Source organism: Rhamphochromis sp. 'chilingali' (genome assembly GCF_963969265.1).
Source record: "Rhamphochromis sp. 'chilingali' genome assembly, chromosome: 18".
Lineage (NCBI taxonomy): Eukaryota > Metazoa > Chordata > Actinopteri > Cichliformes > Cichlidae > Rhamphochromis > Rhamphochromis sp. 'chilingali'.
The window spans coordinates 12682928-12706513 of NC_137945.1; the positions used below are offsets into that span (position 1 = coordinate 12682928).

General features: G+C 41.1%; 1 protein-coding gene across 2 annotated transcripts in view; it reads right to left on the bottom strand.

Moving 5' to 3' along the window:
- The window catches only part of slc4a2b (solute carrier family 4 member 2b), a 53528-nt gene extending 37524 nt beyond the window's left edge, over nucleotides 1-16004 (bottom strand). For both annotated transcript variants that reach the window (XM_080864725.1, XM_080864724.1), the window contains exons 1-2: nucleotides 15768-16004; nucleotides 26-105 (exon numbers count right to left, since the gene is read on the bottom strand). The gene's annotated coding sequence lies outside the window, so the exon portion shown is untranslated. The remainder of the gene's footprint in view (nucleotides 1-25; nucleotides 106-15767) is intronic.
- Nucleotides 16005-23586: the final 7582 nt, after the last annotated feature.

Here is a 23586-nt window from a genome sequence, read left to right on the forward strand (position 1 = left end):
AAAAAGCTTATTGATTGTACCATACCTTTGTGTGCTTTACTGCAGAGAAGCCACCGCAGACATTGTAGTGCAATTCTGAACTCTGCTGTGAATACAGACCCGGGGCTGATCAGAGTGCAGGGAGAAAACAAACAGAGGGAGAGGAGACAGATAGGAAGACAAAAAAAAAAAGAAGGAGAGAGAGCGTGTTAGAGATGTGGAGTGTCTCGTCGAGCCGAATGCCCTCTCAGACCAACATGCACAGACTGATAACGCCAGCCTTCCTCCTCGGGATTACGTTTCCTCCTCCAGCCTGCTGACATGTAGCCATGTGACTCTAGGACCCATTCAGCACTGAGTCAGAGGCTCCTGCACGCACGCACGCACGCACGCACGCACGCACGCGCACACACACACACACACACACAGAAAGTGGAAATGCGGCGATCGATATCTCTCTTTACATTCTTTACAACAAACCGAACGAGGGGAGTTGGATGTTTTGACAATTTTTTGCCTTTGTGACATAGACTTGCATTTGCTTACCACTAACTGTGACCAGTTCAGCTAAAACTAAACAGTGATTTTCTGCAATTTAGTTATGCTTTTTTTATTTTAGAGACCTTAAAATTTCAAATAACCCATAATTGGCACGCACCAAAAAAAGAAAACAATGATTAGACGCAAGTTAGGAAGGGTAAACATACTTTTGAGCAGCTGAAGTGTTATTTAAGAGTTACTGTAGATATATCCTCAGGCTCCAGCCTCCAGGTTATGTTTTTGTGCTTTTTCACAGACAGTGCAGAAGTGTCTTAAATATGCTAACCCTTTAGGATTCACCGCAGCAGATCATCTGTCCCCATCTAGCCCCATCCTCAGCATCTTCCCGTCACACAAACCCTCTGCATGAACCCCATCCACTACATCAATGAATCTTCTGCTGGCTTTCTTTTCTTTCATGCTGAAAGCTCCATATTCAACATCCACTGTCCCTTTCTCTGCACACGCCTGACCTCGCCAAAAAGATTTTTGGTTGTGTCTCTGGGAAAACACTTGCTCTGTGATGTCAGTGAACACTTTCCTCCTGGGTTTATGGACTCAGTTGCTCGGAGGATTATCCAGAACCTGCTCATGTCCCTGCTGTCATTGTCATAGATCTTCTTGTCATTTTCATGATGGCAATGCCGAAAATGCTCAACTCAAGCCTAACGGGACTTCACTAACCAGTGGGTGACGTAAGAGTAGCTAATTTCGTCTTTTATACTGTGCATGATCCTAACATGTTAAACTGAAAGGTTAAATTAATAAAAACAAAATTAGCCAATATATTTCTGGCATGTTTGCATACTGATATTAGCATGAAGCTGGGGGGGGGGGGGGACAGTTTGGGGGATGCTAGCATGTTTACAATGGGCAACACAAAGTACAGCTAAGGCTTATGGCTAATTAGTGACCAGCAATGAGCCAATAAGCACCATGGAAGTTACTAATGATGTTTTCTCACTTGTTGTCCAGCTGCGTGCTGAGACACCATTGCTATCCTATATTCATTATCTGCCTGGACCCACATCCTTTATCTCACTGAAATTGTGGCAATATTACGGCTAACTAACACTAATGTTTTGTGCATAAACAAACCAAGGTGGGAAAAACAAATGTAGGTGTACACTCTGTGTACATACTGTTTGTTTTTCCAGTCAGTTTAATATCCGATTAATGTTTTAAATGAAACATGAGGGGAATCACCAAAGCAATTACAGGTAATCGTAAAGGAAATCTGAATACAGTCCACCCAAAAATTGTTGCAGAGACCTTTACTTCAAAACCACAAATGTCAAACTCGTGAAAGTTGGAGAGGAAACATGAGGGGATTTCTAAAGTCAGTAGACGTCAACTGCTGGGGACAACGACTGCATGTCTAATCTAGCATCTGAGGGGCCATTCATAAGGGTAGGTTTCACCTGAGCTCAGCTCCAAGTTTCACAACAAACTGTCTCCTTTAAAATAAAGAAAAACTTCTCATTGTAATTAGATGATAAAAGAATTGAATGCACTTTATGACAAACTGTGTAAACCCTCCAGATGCACTGTAGGTAACTGTAAACTGTAAATATTAAACATAAATAAAAACATAAATTAATAAATTAAGTGTTTCTTAATTGGTCGACCCAGTAAACGGTCAAACCATACAAGAATATTTTGTGGTTCTCCAGTTTTTCAAGCATCAAAGTCACATGAGGTTTGCACACAGTGCTTCCCATGTATTTGTTCTCAAAATATCCATGACAAATCTCTTTCTCAACCTAAAAAGGGTGAAACAAAGTCATGTGACACAAACTTAACAGGTGACCAAAGATGGCAAAGAACATGACAGGGGGATTTGTGAGGGACATGAACTGGACAGATTATTTTCTTGTTATCGTTTATCATCTTCTCATTTGGGCTATGAAACTTCTGCTTTTATTTCTAGCTCCCTCTGCAGGTTATTTACTACAGGTGTTTCTACTTCGCCACCCACACCTGGTTTTCAGACCCTGCTGAAAACACATTGTCTCTTTCTTTATTTTGTTTGAAAAATATATTTAAAACGTTGTTTTACGCGAAGACAGAGTGCTTTAGTTGTTCCCTATGGTTATATCTGCATAACAATAATTATTACAGAACTGTGAGAATGTGTTAAGCCACCCCTCATTTCTTTAGATTTTACTAGGCAAATGAGAAAAAGGTGCAATGATTGGATGCAGTTTTGTTCAGTTCATTTTCAGTCCAGTTCATGTATAACTGGCTAACCAACTACTTCAACCTCCCCACTTCCCTTCCTTAAGAATGGCTTTTTGACAGGCACCGTTCCACTGTGAACACTGTTTTATGTCTCGAAAACTGTTATCTTTGGCATTTTTCATAGAATCACCTAAAGAAGTGGGAACAACTGTGACAGTGCCTGAAGATACAATTTAGATACAATTCAAAACAATTGTATCTAAATTGACTTTTGTGTGTAGACACAACACTGATTCATCCCTTGAGTCAGGTGCCTTTTATATGCTTGAATGAGTCATAGGTCTGTGTTAAGTGGCTTTAGAAAAAGATAAATAAATACTAAAATAAATAAATAAAACACTTCCTATACAAATAGTCAGCTACAAAGACTGAACTGAAAATGAGTAAATGAGCAAGGAATTTTTTTTTTTTTTTTAAGCCTTCAGAGTCTACTGCTAAAGTCAGCTTAATGATTACAGGAAACTCTGGAAGCAAAATAGAAAGCAAAATACTCCTTGGAAGCAAAATAGAAAGAAATGAGATGTTGAAATGTTGTTCTTTAAACATCTACCTGCTTCACTAAAGAGCGCCCGTCAGATCAGCCACGCAGCTCTTCTTTTCTTCTTTAATTATTAAAGGGTAATAGCTTTCATCTAAACATGTAAACAGTGGGTGCTGAAATTAATAAACAAGTATTATTTTATTTTATTTTTTCCCCTGGCCTGCCGCAGCTTTGCAGCATAGTTGGCAATGGAAAAAAAAAAAAATCCTCTCATGTTATGGAAGAATCAACACCATTACACAATTAATCCCACCTAAAGTCACAAAAGCCGCCACATTAATTGTGTTTTGCAGCGAGCAAAGAACAACCCTGTGATCTAAACAAGTTGCTTATCCATTCGCCAAATAATCAAGCACTGCATTCCACAAAAGCTTATATCAGCCTAAGGGCTAAAGAAAAACCAAACGCCAGCAGAAGTCGGAGGGTGTGTGTGTGTGAGAGAGGTATAGTTGTTTGTCTCCGGGGATGTAAGCTCACTGCAGAGTCACATGCATATCTTGCGGGGGGAAAAAGCTAAAATTAAAGCCACTTCAAAGTCTGGGGCTTTCCTCAATAATAATAGCATTATCCACTGTGGCCAGCTCTAAAAAGGTGCGACTTCATACACACATTGACAACAGGTAGTCATTTCTTAACCGCAACCACCAAATGAGAAGCTTACATCACATCACCAACCTGCACAGAATATGTCAAGTTAATGTTAGGTTAATATACCGAGCCAGATGTGGCCCAAAAGCTGGACTAAATAAAGAAATCTGTACTTCGGTCGAAACATGAAAGCAAACACAAAAATGACATTTGACGAGAATTCTTGCACGACAACAAGCTGCCTTAACGCAGTGTTAGTGTTAACGCATTTCGGAAAACTCCCCTCAGCTTCCTGTAATTCTTTTCTCCACTCAAGTTTAACACAAGGCAATATTCTTAGTCATAAAAACACACAAACACACTGAAGTGATGCAGCTGAGGCTGGACTTGCAAAGACTATGCATTAACACAGAGGTTCACTACAGCAGTCAGACCCCTTGTGCTGCCTTCTAATGCAGACTGACCTCGATGAAGCTGTATACCTCTGACAGCTGCCCTGCCTGTGGATCTCTATGGCGATTTGGCACTGGTGTGTTGATAGCGTTCACTCAGTTGCCTCCGAGTGTTTTAGCCTAAAATAGCTCAGCAGTTTAGAAGTGACCCCGCCAACTCCTGAGTTTTGTAACATGCAGACATCTCTTCACAGCCCAGTGGCCACACCAGCTTCACTCAGGGTTTTGCACGGTCTAGAGACTTCAGCATGACTATGCTTGTTATGCGCACAAAGTCACTGGAAGAGCTCCAGTCTAACACAGCGAACAGCTGCTCTCAGTCAATCTATGCACATCTTATATCAAACTCCCATCAGAGGGTTCAGGCAGAAAATGGCTGTGCTTACAGCTGAAACAGCACCTGTCTTTGGAGTGACGAGAGATTTCAGAGACTGCTGAGTCCCAGCCAGTCTATCGTCCTCACCTCCAGAAAAGAGAACGCAATCATCTCTCAAGCATTCACATACCTCAGAAAGGCTTAGGGTATACGAGACACAGCGGCAGGCTAAAACAGACGCAAGTCTTCGCTCTACTTGAAGAATATCAGTGTCCACAAAACCGAAACAACCCAAGACTCAGCAAGTTAGAAAAGGCTGCAAAGACTTAATGTGTCTGCTATAAATAGGAGGCATGGAAACTGAACAATGCATTCAATCAACATGAAATAGGTCTTTTTTTTTTTTTATCCTTGTTTGACCTTTATTCCCCGTTTATAGAGATAAAAGATGTATTAACAAAAGCTTCCACTCTTTGTCCTCCTCCTTAAAAAAAAAAACAAAAAAAAAACAGTCAACAGGAAGTAGCAAGCCTCTAATAAACATACAAAGTAAAATACGTGTCTATGTTTTCATCTTATATCTAGATATTAGTTTGTAAGGAGTCAGTGGTTAGCCAAAACAACCAGTCACAAGCTTGAAAATCACAACAACGAGCTTAAAAAGTAAAAACAATAAAAATGTTAAAAAAGCCATAAAGAGCCAAAGGGTAGTATTCATATTATCCACCCATTTCATCCTCTGTTATTAAAAAGATATTGATTTTTGCAGCTCTAACAGCCTCCAACAGCAATTGTGGTATTGGTCTCAAAGTACCCATATCAGATTGTAATAAAACCACTGAGCTAGCACAGTGAAGGTTCTCTCGTATTCTACTTCAGTGAATACTGAGATAAAGCACCTTGTCTGCAGCAATGTAATTACAATGCTGGATTACACATAGTAATATAAAGGGGGGGGGGGGGGGGGGGGGGGGAGCACACAGTGTAATAATGGAGAAAAGACGAGTTGGAGCCCCCCGAGACCGGTCCTATCCAGCTCCAGTAGTCTTAGGGTGTGGTTCTCCTTCTCAAAATTGCATCAAGGGCTGCTCAGGTTGCAGAAAAACAGCAATTGTGAAGCTGTGACCCGGTGCACTTAGAATAACCACTTATTGTCCTGAGACTTAGAAAGGCGCGGGAATAAAATATCCCCTGGACTCCCAGACCCAAAACAAAGCCCTAAAAGAGATCTCACACTATGCCAAATACAAGTCAGCCATTTATTCATTTCTTGGGAAACAACGTAATGTGATTACGTTTGTGTGGCTGGCAACACAACTTGGGAAACCTTTGCCAGACTGAGAAAATGAATGAAATTTGAACTTGTGTTTGCTTGGGAAAGGATGATGAAGGCAAAGATTGATCCAAGAGGAACAGAAAGGATGTCAAACCAGATCATATTTAGTCTGGTTTAGATGCTCCCAATAAACTACAATCTGCAGACAACTTAATGAGCTTTAATGTAACAGGACAGCAGGCCTAACAATGCACATTCCAACGTCTACAGCCAAATCACATAATGATAATTAAATGCAAAATAGCAGGATAGAGCCGAGCAACAGCTGAGCAACAGCCAAGCAAGCCAACGTCATGGTTCCAGATAATAAACAAGACAAAAATAACAGTGTTTAGGTTCAGATACATTTTTCAGGATTAATATGTTTATGGAAAAAGCAGCATGCTTGTTTATCTGCAAGGGGAAGGTAAAACAAACATGAAGAGCTACAAACCCGTGATAGATTATTACCAAAAAAAACATAATGCAGAAAAATGGGTTTGGGATAATGCAGAGAGGATATAATACTCAGTTTGTCCAGCTTCTCTTTTTATTGCTTATTGCACTCTCAGCATAACATGTAGCAGAATGTTACGGAGCCCCCCAGGGGACATGGGAGAAAAAAAAATTACGGAGGAAAAAAAAAAATTAGGGAGAAAAAAAAAATTAAGACGGACTTTTGCGAGATCTCGCAATAAGTATTGCGAGATCTCGCAAAACTCCAACAATGGCGGCAGCTACTTAGTTGTAATATTACTCTTTCTGGGTCACAAAATACACTTTTAAGATATTTTGAGGCGTGAATGTAGTTGTGTAAACGTCAGATACCTGCTCGGTTTACAAGACATCACATATTTGCAAAAGAGCTCCGACGTTTTTAGAGATCTGACACCCACTAGCTCGAAGCTAACGGGCGGTCGAGACCTACTACAGCCGGGAGGAACACCGCTTTCCCGGCACATCGTGCCTCGACCTCCCGGTCGGCTTCGAGCTGGCGGCCACTAGCTCGAAGCTAACGGGAAGTCGAGACCTACTACAGCCGGGAGGAACACCGCTTTCCCGGCACATCGTGCCTCGACCTCCCGGTCGGCTTCGAGCTGGCGGCCACTAGCTCGAAGCTAACGAGAAGTCGAGACCTACTACAGCCGGGAGGAACACCGCTTTCCCGGCACATCGTGCCTCGACCTCCCGGTCGGCTTCGAGCTGGCGGCCTCCGAAGAATGCGGCTAAAACTTTTGCGAGATCTCGCAATACTTTTGCAAGCGCTCGCAATACTTATTGCGAGATCTCGCAATACTTATTGCGAGCGCTCGCAAAAAGTCCGTCTTAATTTTTTTTTTCCTCCCTAATTTTTTTTTTTTTCCTCCCTAATTTTTTTTTTCTCCCATGTCCCCTGGGGGGCTCCGTAGAATGTTAGGGGTGCAACGATACACAAAATTCACGGTTCGGTTCGATACTTTGGTGTCAAGTAGGGCTGCCACGATTAGTCGACTAGTCACGATTACGTCGACTATCAAAATCGTCGACGACTGATTTAATAGTCGACGCGTCGTTTGAAGCTTTGTAAGATCCCAAAAGACGCAGGAATGAGTAGTAGGATTTAAGAGTGTAATAACGGACTGAAACAGAAGATGGCAGCACTGCATGTACAAGGATGCCAGCTGCCGTTAAACCCCGAAGAAGAAGAAGAAGAAACTGTGTCCCAGAATTCATAGCGCAGCCCAGCTTCCAACAATGGCGGCAGCTAGCTAGTTTTAATTTTACTCTTATTATTCTTTCTGGGTTACAAAATAAACGTTTAACATATTTTCAGGCGAGAATGTAGCTGTGTAAACCTCAAATATCTGCTCAGTTTATCAAGACACCAAATATTTTCAAAAGCGCTCCGACGTTTTCGGAGACGTCTGTTACCCACTAGCTCGTTAGCTAGGCGGGGGCAAGGCTAACTAGAGCCGTGAGAACACCGGACTCCCGGCAAATCGTTTTCAAACCCACCGCCGTCTTTCGCTACTCAGGTTAAATATATATAAGTCACTTAGATAACTTAACAATGTTATTGTTTGGCTTTTTTTAGTATTTTATTTGTTCCTGAGTAAATCGGTTTGGCTGAGATTAAAGGTATAGTTTTTACACAGCTGAATAAACGTCAAGCAGACAGCTGATTATCAGAAGTGTGAGATGCTCCAGAATTTACTCCAGTGTCCTGTTATATTTTAGATAGCAAGGAGTTTATTAAACTTCACTGAACCAATCTGCAAATTTCATTAAAATTTAATAAACTATCATCTTGTCTTTATTTTTAGTTAGCACAGACCTTAAACACTTAAAGCTGTAAGCTAATGATAGTTATATAAGAGCAGATGCTGCTGGTGCAATAAGCTGTACGTTTTACGTCCAATGGATGATGATCTGATTAGTCGACTAATCGCAAAAATAATCGGTGACTAGTCGACTATCAAAATAATCGCTTGTGGCAGCCCTAGTGTCAAGGTTCGATTTTTTTTGATACAAAAAAAAAAAAATGTTCATGCCCGTTTAATTTGTCATTTATTAAAATTATAAATATATATTTAACTCAAAAGTACAGTTTTTAAATTTAATGTTGCTGAAACAACAAAGTAATAAAAACATAAATCTGATTGAGGAATCACTCATCTTTGGAAAAGAGAGTTTATTACAGAGAAATGGCTCTTTCCAAAATAAAAGCTATACTATACGCTTCTTCTGGGCTATACTCTCAGCAGCATATTAAACATATCAGGTCCCCATAAGGAGAATCATATGCTAACGGCTGTCTAAATGACTCGGGTAAAGTTTGTAGCATCTGTGCTTGTTGTTTTTGTCTGCTTCCACTTGTCTTTGCACTAGGATGGCGTCGGAGTAAATGTGCAGTCATATTCGTTGTGTTCCCACTAGTGCTGTCAGCGTTAATCTCGTTGAAATGACGTTAACGCCACAACACGGCAAATCTCCGTTAACGAGCTACCGCGGATCGCCCCGTGCGTGGGGCTAGACGGCCAACACGTTAACGAGCAAACTGCGCTAACACACTAGTTCCCACCCATGTAATTGAGCATTGCGTGGCACATCCAACATACTGTTTTACTTTAGTCCATGACGCGCTTACCTTCAGGGTCATACGTCACATGAAAACCAAAATAAGCTAAGTCCATCAATGAGCTTGTTTCTTTTTGAGGCAAAGATGTGAGATTTTTGTCATTTTATCTACCTTGTTTAGGTGTCTGCCTCCATTAAATCAACTCTACAAAATATTTACATGTGAGGTGCAGTGGCTGAAAAGCTCCACTACCCTACTTGGCTTATTAGATTGGGACTGTGCAATTATCATTTTTGTTATGACTATTATTTTAATTACAAATTGTCCCTTTTTTTTAACCAATGACCTGAGTTTGTGCAAGGGATCGCCAACCGGTCTCTAGGCCCGTGTAACTGATGCCCAACACAAGAAAATCAAGATAAAATAATTACAGTGCCACATCCTTTTCTTTTATCGTTGCTGCAGTCTGAAAATCCATATTCACATTGGCATCCATTTGTGGCTGTTCAGTTCACTAAGCTATTTATTTATTCATTCAGGTTTTTCAGTTGAACTGCCCTCCATACAGTGGAAAGCAGTTTAACTGAGAAGATAACTTGTTTATGTATAATAAATACGCAGTTTCTCCAGAATCTGTAAATAATTGCGTTAAATGATCTCAAGCTTGTTACTGACCAAATTAGTTATGATCATGATTTTATAGAAAATTAATTATAAACATTTGGTATACTATCCTGAATCATCAGGCGTAGCACTGATGGTGGTGGGTTAGAGAACTTCAACACATAACCTGACAACTCTAGTTAACCTCCTAAGACCCAAACTCTTTATGGCATGCATTTTTTTATTTCTCTTTCCCATTGTGACTTTATAGTGTTCTATCGAACACTATAAAGTCACAATTGAGTAATGATGTGCAAAACTCTTTATTTACAAAAACAAAATAAGAAACAACAATTGTGCGCCTTTGAGCAATATGGCTCATTTGAAAGCAATTTGCAAGAGCAAAATTTAGTATTGTGGTCTAGACAACCCCAAATGTGATGTCCCCATATTTGGACGCCAGATCCTAGGAGATTAAAACAGTGTGTTCATATTAACTAATTTGCAAAAGTGTGAAGTTAGACATTAAAGATCATCCTTCTGATTCACTAATATCTACATTTTTCACTCCTTACAAATCAGCATCAGAGCAGATATCCAGTGTCTGCCATGCTCTGATAAAAACGTTCAGCACATCCCCCCCCACTTTTCCTTCCTCCCCTTCTGCATGACCAAGCAATTCACAAAAGGAATGTGGAGACGCTCTGCTCAAATATTTATCCTTCAGCATTTTTTCCCCCCTTTCCTCTAAAGCACAACACGCTGCTGTTGTCAAACCAGCTCGCAATAAGTCTGTTCGACATATTTCACAGAAGCAAAGGAAAACAAATAAAAGCTGAGACTGATCACACTGATAAGTGTTCAAGCATTGCAGAGCTTTATGGGACAAAAGGACATCGAAGGACTCGGGAATTTTATTTATTTATTTTTTTCTTTCTCAAAGATCAAATAAGTTCAGATTGACCAAGACAAACATTTCACATTCCTCCATCTAGCCCTCAGGTTTTGAACAGTTATAAGGGGGAAAAAAGCATCACTGTGGTTTATATCACTTAAACTTAATTATTGGAAACGATAATCAGTTTAGCCAGTGTATTGGCCTTGCATCAAAATAAAAATATCTCCTCAAATAACCTGCAGTGCACAGAGATTATACTGGTGAGTCAGCAGAAGAGACATCCTTCCTCCATCCTGCCAGAGGACATGTGTCCTTACATCCATTAGACAAAATACACGGTCCTGGTTTCCAAGATGGGGATTTCAAATGGTGCAGATAATCATGAGTTATTAATTCACTTGAAATTACACCTATCCATTTATGAATCCAAACAGATGATAGACTAAGATGGGGTTTCTTTCTCTTTTTTCTTGCATAAATTATCTTATTTTCTGCAACATAATCTGTGGAAACCAGAAACAAAACAAGCCAAAATGGATTTTTCCTCATTAGTTTCTGTTGCAACGCTTTACTGACAGTGAATTTAAAAAGGGATGCTGCCCATTTTTGCCTCCTTAGACTTTGCTAGAGTAGTTTTGCATTAGTCACAATCCACAATAATCCACTGTTCATCCACTCTCTGAAACAAGCTATTTTAGCTTTCTTCTGATTGGCTGCCCCTCACAAACTTGAGGTTTAAACAGCAGATGGATGTGGCTTTTTTGCTTGGAGCCAGAGCCTTGTACTTGAGATGACCATATAAGGAATATCCACTCTCTGTGACATCATAACGAGGCAAAAGTAGACAAAAGTGTTTTAAACTAGACATAAAGCACAAAGTTTTTAATATTTAATACATGCATGCACTATTGTAACACCCTGCATGTATGACAGAAAATAAGGAAGAGCATAGTAATAGGTACAGGTCCACTTTAAAAGCAAGTTAAGTTTGTATTTACCGTAACCTCAGATATCAGAGAATGCGTTACTGTAATCCGATTACTTTTTTCAGGTAACGAGTAAAGTAAGGGATTACTATTGCAAAAACAGTAATTAGATTACCGTTACTTTCCCGTAGGAACGCTGCATTACTGCGTTACTAAAACCGTGATTTTTTTGCGAGTACGTCTCATGACGGTGACGTAAGCGAGTGCAACGTTTGTGACAACAGCTGTGTGCAGATCAACAATGGATCACATATCGATTGTGGGAGAGAGTATGAGCGTGCAGCGTTTAAAGCGTGGAAGTACTGACTTTACTTTGAGTTTGATTCCATAAAAAGTGACAAAAACATTAGTGTCCGTTGTGCGTGGGAAGAAAACTTCTTTTTACAGTGAAACCCCCCCCTAAACTTCCAAGCAAGCACCGAGTGCGCAACGACGTAATGGGAAACTCAGAAACTCGCAGATTCTTCAACTGACCGCTGTGGCACACCTGCACCAGGGTAAACCTCCGCCTACCCTACTCCTGCTTTACAGGTGAAAATAGAGCAACAGCACCGCTGAGTCTTTGACTTTATTTATTTTCTGCTGTGTTTTACTTGCATCTATTTGAAAGACTGAGTGTAAACACACACAAAAAAAATTTTATGTGCTGGAATGTGCAGAAAATAAGTTTAAATGTTAAACAAATTTCTTCAAGTCAGAGAATGTTGCATATAATTAAAATTTTGCTTGATGCATAAAGTTAAAAGGTTAAAACTAATAAAACAAGTTTTAAAAAGAGACTTTTCCATTTGATTACATTTTGTATGATAGATTATGCAGAAAAAGTAGAATTGGGCTGAAAGATCTATCGCTTTATCACCTATTCAGGTTGTAAATCATGTTTTTAAAAAGTAATCAGTAACTAAGTAATTAATTACTTTTGAAAATAAGTAATCAGTAAAGTAACAGGATTACTTTTTTGGGGAAGTAATCGGTAATTAGTTAGTGATTACTTTTTTCAAGTAACTTGACCAACACTGGATATGAGCATCACTGTTTCCTTTGTTTTTTCCACAAAAAAAACAAAACTATGTTACTTGTAACCGAGCCCTCCTGTGTCTTTGTTTCCCCAGATAAAATCAGATTCAGACCTCTTTTGCATCACATGCTCTGCCGCAGCAGGAAACTCACAAGTGGCACTACAACATAAATAATGCTACGTTCCAGTAATTAGTCTAAGGCAACATAACCTCACGTCTAATGACAAAGCGCCATTCAACATTTCTCTTCTTGTCATGTGCAACCACCGCATGAGAGCCATTTACAGAAACGGTAGATGTTTCTTACAGGCTACAGCATCAAATGATACGCATTAATGCTTTTCTATGCTGTCTTATTTGGAAGAAATATGCCATTTTTCTGTCATTTCTCATAATCTGATAAGCCTAGATGTCTGTTATTCTTAAGTAAATTAAATCCCAGTTAACAAAACTGATTACAGAAATTATTTTATTACCTGCTGATTTCCTTTTGGCTCTAGCCAGAACTTGACTGCAGGGGCGGGGTATCTGTTGCCTCAAATCAATGTAAAACTTTTAGAGCAGTTTGTCTTTTTTAAAACAACAAAGATATACATTTTCTTGAACAGACTTGCTTAACAAGCTAAATTAAACAAAACTGTTCATTTGAACATTGGCACAGGCCAAATTTCAAAAGTGGGACATGGCCATTTGCCGCCATGTTGTGTAATAACTTCAGAAATCATTCAGTAATTTCTTGCTGTGGTGTCTAAAGAGAATACCCAAGAAACTGCTGATCGGCTGAGATTTTCCCCACACACCCATCTTTAGAGTTTACAGAGACTTGTCAGAAGAGGAACTATCCAGTAAGTGGAAGTTCTGAGCAAAAATGCTTAGTAGAGCTTCTGAAATCAACAAACTCAAACACTCGTTACAACCAAGGGATGCAGAAGAGCATATCTGAATGCACAACATGCCAAACCTTGGCAGCACCCACTCAATGCCTCTCCTGTCAGCTAAGAACAGGAAACTGAGGCTACAGTTCACAGTTCACACAGACTCACTAAGGCTGGATAACTCTTATCATACTGTACTTTGTTATTCTCTCTGCAGAGGATGTGCAGATTTAAGTGCAACTATTGCAGTGTGTACTTGTACTTTAGATGGAGGAACTGTACAGAGAGATAGCCAGAGGCAGGAATGATTTCCGGTGTCGTTCAATGCTGCATTTTGGTAATCTCAGGCTCTCACTGGACGTGCTCCTATGACTGGCCAGGAGGTATCGTCTAGCATTTGCCCATCTCTTGGCTAACATCTGCCTCTCTGACACCACTTTTAGAGACTCCAGCTTCATCCCCACACATTACTGGCCTTCGGGATCAGTTTATTGAGTCTGTTGGCCTCTGTGACCTTCAACCTGTGGCCCTAGGATGCAGGGGCATGGAGGATGGCACTGGCCACAACAGACTCTTACTGTAGAAAAGCAAAGTTTAACTGATCTTGCATATTGCCTTGATCTCATTCAGATTGTGGAATCTGAATTTATTTCAAGCATCCATCCTGGCAAGTATCAAGGTTTCAGGCTTCTAGTGCAATGGTGTGGGGGGGATACTTTTATTGGCCACCTTTGCGTCACTTAGCACTAACTGAGCCTGTTTAGACACCACAGCCTTCTTGAGTATTGTTGCCAACCACAGATTGTTCATCTTCTGATGTCTGCTTCCAGCATGACAACACACAAGGTCACAAAGCTCAAATCACCCCAACTGGTTTCCTGAACATGACAATAAGTTCACTGTACTGAAATGGGCTCCACGGTGACCAAATCTCAGTCAAACAGAGCACCTTCGGAATGTGGTGGAACAGGATATTCATATTGTCATGTCTGCAGCAATTGTGTAATGCTACCAAGTCAACATGGACCAAAATCTCTGAGGAAAGTTTCCAGCACCTCGTTGAATCTATGCCATGAAGCATTAAGGTGATTCTGAAGGGGCACACCCAGTATTAGCAAGGTGTACCTAATAAAATGTCTACAGAGTGTGTATTGAGAATATGTCTTATCCTATGTGCGTTCACGGTCATGTTCCCAAAGCTCCACGCCACGTGGGGGCAAAAAGGAAAAAAAAAATAAAATAAAATTTAATATTAAACTTTTTTTCCCTCCTAAACATTAAGTCTTGATGTTTCTTTTGAACCTTTATCTATAAATTTATATGCATATGTAACAGAATGATAAAACCGATTGACCGTGCTTTCGTCATCAGGAATCTCAGCTTTGGAGTGACCTTCCTGAGAAGATAAAGCAAAATCTACAACTTGCTCCAAACCACTTCTAAAAACAATGTTTGGTTTTTTTAAACCTGCTGTTATCTCCTCTCCTCTCCATCTTTTTTTTTTTTTAAATATATCTCCCTCTTACTGTCCTTACAGTATTATCTTTTTTTTTTTAACTGACTATGTGTTTTTCTTTTTACTCTAACTGACAATTTGTCTTTATTACAGAATGTTCTCCTCCACCCTAACTAAAAACCATTATTCTAAGAGGCAGAACAGAGACACTTAGTGTTCAGTGTTACAAAAGAATGAATAAGCTGGCAGATGGGCAGACAGAGAGACCCCTGGAGATCAGAGGAGAGCAAAACAACATGTGTGCATATATTAAACATCATTTTTTTAAAAAGGAATAAAAAGCTCTGGCTTCTTCAGTGGTATTTTAAATTCACACAGCAGTCATTTTACAGCTGTAATCATGTTTTTAAAAAAAAGAAAGAACCGTTGTAGTCTGTAACTTTATAACTTTTGGGTGTATGATTAACACAACAAATAACCAAAATAGGATGAAACGGCTTGTTACAGCTCCTAACCAGTGCTGGCATGCCTCGTTTAATAACTGATTAATGTATTAACAGGAAGATAACCAGACTGACGACATCTGGATTAACTATTCCCCTTATGACCTGAGAGACAATAATGCTCCTGTTGATCCAGTGAGTGAATGAATGAATGAATGAATAAGACCGACCACACGTCCACTCCCTTCACTGCTGTGTTTAAAGCCGTCTGTCCTTCCTGATGACACAACGTGAAACAACATCCTATCTCTTAAAACAAAATCACCAGCGTGGCTTTGGTCAGGAGGTGAAAAGCACTAGTCTATGGGATGAGGAACTCCCACGACATCAACAAAAACTCTCAGTCCGACCACATTTCTACCACTTTCCCCCCTTCCTCTTTGTTTTTTCACATTACCTGGTTAACAAGCTGGGAAACAAAGCTAAGTCATCCACCGGCGGAGGTAACGGACACTTGACTGCATGTGTGGCAGTTGACTGGCTGTCAGCTCCGCTTCTTCACTACACAGCAGAACAAGACGTCGGTCGAAACCCGTTAACTGACTTCAAAATTACGCCGCTCTGAGCGAAAAAAAAGATGCTTTTTCATAAAGCTAAAGTCGTGTGAAGCGCTCACTCACACACAGATTACAGCTTAATTACTTACCGGTTCCTGGTACTCGACCCCAAACTCTACGTGTGCTCAAGCCGGTGTCAACACTCCAGAAATAAAAGCATTTCAACTTCCGGCTAGACTTTCAACTTAAAACAATTTCGCACCAAATTCGTGCATTTGCCACGGTCACGTTAGATGCATGACATCTTGAAGCTTAAAGCAAGAAAAATAATCAAAAACGTGACACTGCAGTGAGACAAAGGACTTGATTGTTTCTATACTGCATCGTGCACCTTTATTTTGAAGTTACACCAATCTAATTCCGGTTTAATCTAGGTAACTTTTGGCAGCTGTCGCCGTTTTCTTCAAACAGAAGTTGCTGCGCCTGCGTGAACTATAAATCACATTTCAGAAGGCCTGTGACGGCGTCGTTCCGTTATGATGCTTATGACGTTAATATAAATAAATGTACGTGGGAAAATAAACATTAAAAACAATAAAAGGTTTTCTGTTTCTTATATTTCTATTTCACATTTTACGCAGATCAAAGCGCAATATGACATTAAGTTAAAATAATAACGACAATTTACTTATCTTGACTTAGGAAATTTCCAGAAAACCCTTAGTTTGACCCCCAGAAAGGACGGGCAACCTTTATTAGGATCACTAAAAATCATTTAAGGCTCATAATTTCATAATTTTATTCTGTAACAATGTGAATTTATAGTCATTTTGCCCTTAGTGTTAGTTTTCAATGACTTCACGTTTATTAGATAATTCCCTTTTCTGTTCCCATTCTGTTCCTTTAGTCTCCGTACTTGTCTTTTTGTCCTTTCTTGTCTCCCTGTTAAGTTGACTCTCTTCCTGTTTTATAATAGTAAGTGTTGTTCTCTTCTGTGTCTTCTGTGTCTGTGTGGAGTTTCTCTTCCTGTCTCATTATGTTAGCTGTCTGCAGCAGCTGTGTTCCCACCTGTTATCTTTCCCCTCGTTATCTTCTGTGTGTGTGTGTGTGTGTGTGTGTGTGTGTGTGTGTGTGTGTGTGTGTGTGTGTGTGTGTGTGTGTGTGTGTGTGTGTGTATTGAGTACTGATTCGCCCCTTATCCTTTGCTGTGTTGTCCCACATTGCTGTGTGCTACCTCGCTGCAAGCTTTGAGTTTGAATATTTGAATTCCTGGCTCAATTTCAATAGATCTTTCAGTAGATCTTTCCTGGACATTGTTTATTTCTTGGAGTTACAGCATTAAAAGCTGATTTTGACCCTTTTTCCTGAGTCCTGCATTTGGGTTCAGCTTTGACTGGTTACACAGCTGAGTTATGACACTTTAGTAATGCTGTTGTTGAGGCTCTGGGGAGAGCAGTCCATGACTGGTAGCTTTCTGCTGTGTGTGTGTGTGTGTTTTTTTTAAATATATGGGTGTACTTGTATTGCATGGCCACCATGTTTGGCCTCATTCTCATGCTGAAAAATTAAGCTGCTGCCAGTTAAACTATTTCCAAATGGTATTGGCATTTTCTGCATTCATAATTCCATCAGTTTTGACAAAATTCTCAAAACCTCCATCGTGTTTTACAGATGCTGTTCATCTGCTGCAGATAGTTTTCATTATATATCTCCTCACAAGAGCATGGTAAGTTTTCAGCTTATATTTCTTCAGACATCAGTTTCTTTGTGCAAATATATGATTTTATGTCTGTCAAGCTGAGTTACCTTCAACAAATCTCTCATATCACATGTCGTTTATAAAGAAATATATCTGAACAACACTGCAGTGGGTTCATATTTCGCATTACTCATTGCTGGCAGCAGAAGTGGACTGCCTTGTCTTTCCTTTGTATACCAGCAGAACCTCAGGGGCTACCTCAGCCCACCTTGCTGTTCCCTGCCATCACCTGACTGCACACCTGAGCCACTTGTATGCCCTTGCATACTAATTATTAGTCACATTGTTTGATGACAGTGTAATTTCTGCAATTTTATTGAAATATACACATATATGTGTACATGCAGGTCTACTTTAAATATATGTCTAGCTTTACCCAATATCTAAGAATTGTATAATAATCTAAATGTCTCCATATGCATGTGAATAAAGTAGTAAGTAAGAAAGAATATATTATGAAGGCTGTATAAGCTGTATGAACTTTATCTAAAGGTCTTCCTTCTTCTTTCACACATATTAACCCTACCTGTCGCATTACGGTCTGCTGCAACTTTATGAATATCTTATCTCGATTAATCAAATTGTTATCTGTTCCTGTGTCACTCACTGTTGCTGTATTACTTGTCCACAGCAGTCCTGCAAAAGCATTAAAGAAAGAGTCTTTATATTAATTTCAAGTGTAGAGTAATATGAGTAATTAAATCCTACCTTTTCTTTTCTTTTTTACAGTGCTTTTTAATCAGAAGAACTCACAATGATACAAGCGCATGGTGTTATTTTATTTTATTGTTTGTATCTTCTCAGTTGATCAGATAATTGGATAATCAGACCATCGGGCTTATTTATGATTAATAAATTGTTTATGCCAATCAAATTTTGTATTTGTCTACTAATAATGCATGACATCTGAAAATCAGTGTATAAAGTCTATGGCCACATCACATAGAGTAAGTGTGACCCCTGCTGACAGCTTACTGCTAATGAACTCTGAAGTTACACCTGTTGTGTTTAAGCATTATAATATATGTAGTGAATGAATACCCACTTCATTGAGACAAAAAGAGATTAAACATAGTTTAATTGTTCCAGAATGTGGAAATTATTGTCTCACAGCAAGCAAAATAAAGTGGAATGGACAAAATAATTAAATAAGGGGGGTTTTTTCAAACAAAAAATCCAAAATGTAGTTTTTATTACACAGTTAAGTTCAATAAAGACATGAAAACAAGTGAAATAAAATAAAAGAGCTCAATGAATTAAAATCTGGCACTGACAAAAAGACAGGAGGTTGAGCTAGGGGAGCAGATGATGTTAAGATTCTCACTGGGAGAGACCAGAACGGACAAGATTAGTAATGACTATATCAGAGGGACAGCTCACATTTGGAGATAAAGTTGGAGATGCAAGGTTGAGATGGTTTGGATGTGTGCAGAGCAGGGACAGTGGCTATATTAGACGGAAGATGTTAGATGTTGGAGCTGTCAGGCAAGAGATAAACAGGAAGACCTCAGAAAACGTTCATGGATGTAATGAAGAAGGACCTGTAGAGGTTTGATGTGACAGAGAAGGATGTTAGGGTGAGATGGAGGCAGATGGTACCCTGTGGCGACCTGTAAAAGAAGCAGAAAGAGGAAGAATGAATAAAAAGATAAATATGATAGAATGAAAATCAGCATCAATAAAACTCTGAACAAAATCTTCTTGCTTAATACAAAACAAAGATCACATCAGTAGGCCTCTTTTGTGGCGTGAAGCCACGGTGCCGCTTGCTGATCATCATCTCTCTTCTTAATCTAGCTTCAGCAACTCTTTCCCACGTCTTCATGGCTCATCAGCTTTATCCCTCTGTAGTTACTACAGCTCTGCACCGGTGCTCTTGAAATCAGAACCAGAACAACGTTTTCTCGATTCCTGATTGAAGTTTGTGTTAAATAGTGTGGTTAAAAAGTGCACTGCCCTCTCGCCCAGACATCTCCATACCTCCACAGATATCTCACCTGGACCAGATGCCTTTCCACGCTTCATCCTATTCATAGCTGCCCCACTTCCTCTCCCTGATTCACTGTTACTATCTCACAGCACACAAAACATGAAACACATACATACAGAACATAACAAATACAAAATAGTTCAATAAGGTCAAGATTGCACAAAAATGGAGACAGTTAAGTAGGAAAAATAAATAAAGTAAAATAAATAAAAGAGCCCAGTGAATACAAACTAAATATTACATGATAAACTTTATTATATTTACATTATAAACATTATAAACTAAATATTATATTATAAACTTTATTGTTGTTTTGCAAATCTTCACTCATTTTGAATTTGATGCCTGCAACAGGTTCCAAAAAAGCTGGGACAGGTGCAGCAAAAGACTGGGAAAGTTGAGGAATGATGTAAAGGATATTACCATGTGGGCTCAGGTATACTTCAGAAAAACTATTGTTAGTTAACACAGTTTGTCCCTACATCTACAAGTGCAAGTTAAAACTCTACCATGCAAAACGAAAGCCATATATCAACTCCAGATACAGCCCAGAAATGCCACCGGCTTCTCTGGGCCTGAGCTCATCTCAGATGGACTGACGCCAAGTGGAAAAGTGTGCTGTGGTCTGACGAGTCCACTTTTTCAAATTGCTTTTGGAAATCATGAACTTTGTGTCCTCTAGGCCAAAAAGGAAAAGGATCATGTGGATTGTTGTCAGCACAAAGTTCAAAAGCCAGAATCTGTGATGGTATGGGGGTGTGTTAGTGCCCACGACATTGGTAACTTGCACATCTGTGAAGGCACCATTAATGCTGAGAAGTACATAGAGGTTTTGGAGCAACATATGCTGCCATCCAAGTGACATCTTTTTCAGGGACGTCCCTGCTTAAGCCACATTCTGCATGTGTCACAACAGCGTGACTTTGTAGTAAAAGAGTGTGGGTACTAGAATGACCTACCTGTAGTCCAGACCTTTCTCCCATTGAAAATGTGTGGTGCATTGTGAAGCACAAAATACCACAACGGAGATCCCAGAGTGTTGAGCAAAGGAAGTTTCTGGTACACCTGTAAAATGATGTATACCAGATCTTAGGTAAACCTACAATCTCAGTTTAATGCGGTTTATTATAAGTGTATATTAACTAATGTTACTAGGCCTGTATACTCGAGGTATTGTGCTAGACTACATTATCAAATACCATCAATAGCATATAACACATCATAGCCCTTTGACGTTAATACCAATCTACTTTAAAATAAGCATTTTTATTCTATCAGTAGATAAACAGTAGATGAAAACAATATTTCTAAGATTTTCAAAGGGTAGAATTATCTGCTGGATGCAGCTCATAAAGTGTACCTAATAAATTGCAATTTCTTTTTTTATTATATTATTTTAGTTGCTTCAGGAAGGTGAACGCGCGCAAAGCTACTGGTCCGGACGGGATTCCCGGCCGCATCCTCAAGTCATGCGCGGCTCAGCTGGCTGGAGTGTTTACACACATCTTCAACCTTTCCTCTCTCTGTCTGTAGTCCCAGCCTGCTTCAAAATGGCCACCATCGTCCCAGCACCCAAATCCTCCACCATGTCCTCATTGAACGACTGGCGACCTGTAGCCCTGACCCCCATCATGAGCAAATGCTTCGAGAAGCTGGTCAGGGACTTCATTTGCTCTTCACTACCTGACTCACTGGACCCTCTACAATTTGCATACCGCCACAACAGGTCCACTGATGATGCCATAGCCCTGACACTACACACTGCCCTGTCACACCTGGAGAAGAGAGACACGTATGTGAGAATGCTGTTTGTAGATCACAGCTCAGCATTCAATACCATCGTTCCCTCGAAGCTGGATAGGAAACTGCAGGATCTAGGACTGAGCAGCTCCCTCTGCAGCTGGATCCTTAGCTTCCTGCCTGACAGACGCCAAGTGGTCAGACTGGGCAGCATCACCTCATCCCCCATCACACTGAACACTGGTGCTCCACAGGGGTGTGTACTGAGCCCTCTCCTATACTCACTCTACACCTACGACTGCATGGCCACTAACAACTCCAACATCATTGTGAAGTTTGCGGACGACACTACAGTGGTGGGTCTTATCACCAACGGTGATGAGACGGCCTACAGGGAGGAGGTCAGCGCCCTGACCCACTGGTGTCAAGACAACCATCTCACCCTCAACGTCGCAAAGACAAAGGAGTTGATAGTGGACTTCCGGAGGTGCAGAGAAGTACACACCCCCATCACCATCAACGGCGCTGCTGTGGAGAGAGTGAGCAGCTTCCGGTTCCTTGGCGTACACCTGGCTGAGGATCTTACGTGGTCAGTACACACAAACAAAACAGTGAAGAAGGCGCAGCAGCGCCTCTTCTTTCTCAGGAGACTGAAAAGATTCGGCATGAGCCCCCGCATCCTCAGGACCTTCTATCACTGTGCCATTGAGAGCATCCTCACTGGATGCATCACCACCTGGTATGGCAACAGCACCGCTTACAACCGCAAAGCTCTCCAGAGAGTAGTGCGGTGCTCTGAACGGATAATTGGAGGTGAGCTTCCCTCCCTCCAAGACATCTACAGGAAGCAGTGCCTGAGGAAAGCGGGGAGGATCATCAAGGACTCCAGTCACCCCAGCCATTAACTGTTCAGACTACTACGGTGTTATCCTAATAACAAACCGTGGGTAACACAGGAAGTCAAAGCTGTCCTCAACATGAAGAAGAAGGCTTTCAGGAGCAAAGTGAAGGAGGAGATGAAAGCAGCACAGTGGGAGGTGAAACGCTGCCTGAGGGAAGCAAAGGACACCTACAGGAGGAAGGTGGAGCAGAAGTTGGAGAGGAACAATATGAGGGAGGTCTGGAATGGTGTGAAAACCATCACAGGCCACAACACCAAGAAAAGCACAGTGGGGGGGACTGTGGAGAAGGCAAACGAACTTAACAACTTCTTCAACAGGTTTGACCAGCCCACAACCCCCCCACCCTCACCCTCACCTTCACTACAGAGTCCTCTCCCCACTCTCCTGCCTCCCTCGCTTCCCCCCCTTCCTGACACCATGACACCCCCCTCCTCCAATCCCTCTCTCAGCAGCAAGACATCTCCCCCCCTCCCCTCCTCCCAAACATCTCCCAGTGTCACAGTGGATCAGGTCAGGAGGCAACTGAGGAAGCTTCGCCCCAGAAAGGCAGCAGGCCCAGACAAGGTGTGTCCTAGGATGCTTAAGGCGTGTGCTGCTGAACTTGGGGAGCCGCTACAACGAGTCTTCAACCTCAGTCTGCGACTGGGGAGAGTGCCCGACCTATGGAAGACATCCTGCATCGTCCCGGTCCCCAAAAAGAACCGGCCCAATGAGCTGAATGACTTCCGACCGGTGGCACTGACGTCACATCTTATGAAGACTCTAGAGCGGCTCTTCCTCAACCTCCTCCGACCACAGGTACAACATGCCCAGGACCCACTACAGTTTGCATACAAGGTGGGTGTCGGAGTGGAGGATGCCATCCTGTACCTCCTACACAGAGCCCACTCACACCTGGATGGGGGAAAAGGCACGGTCAGGATCCTGTTTCTTGACTTTTCCAGTGCCTTTAATACCATCCGGCCCTGTATGCTTCAGGAAAAACTGAACAGGATGGAGGTGGACCCCTGCCTGGTGGCTTGGATCTCCGACTACCTCACCGACAGACCACAGTACGTCAGGCTGAAGGACATCACGTCTGACACAGTGGTCAGCAGCACAGGAGCACCACAGGGAACTGTGCTGTCCCCTCTTCTCTTCACCCTGTACACCTCTGACTTCTGCTACAACTCTGAATTATGCCATATTCAGAAGTTTGCAGACGACACAGCCATCATGGGGTGTATCTGGGATGATCAGGAAGAGGAGTACAGAAGTCTGGTGAGGAACTTTGTCGCATGGAGTCACACAAACCACCTGCAACTCAACACCTCAAAGACTAAGGAACT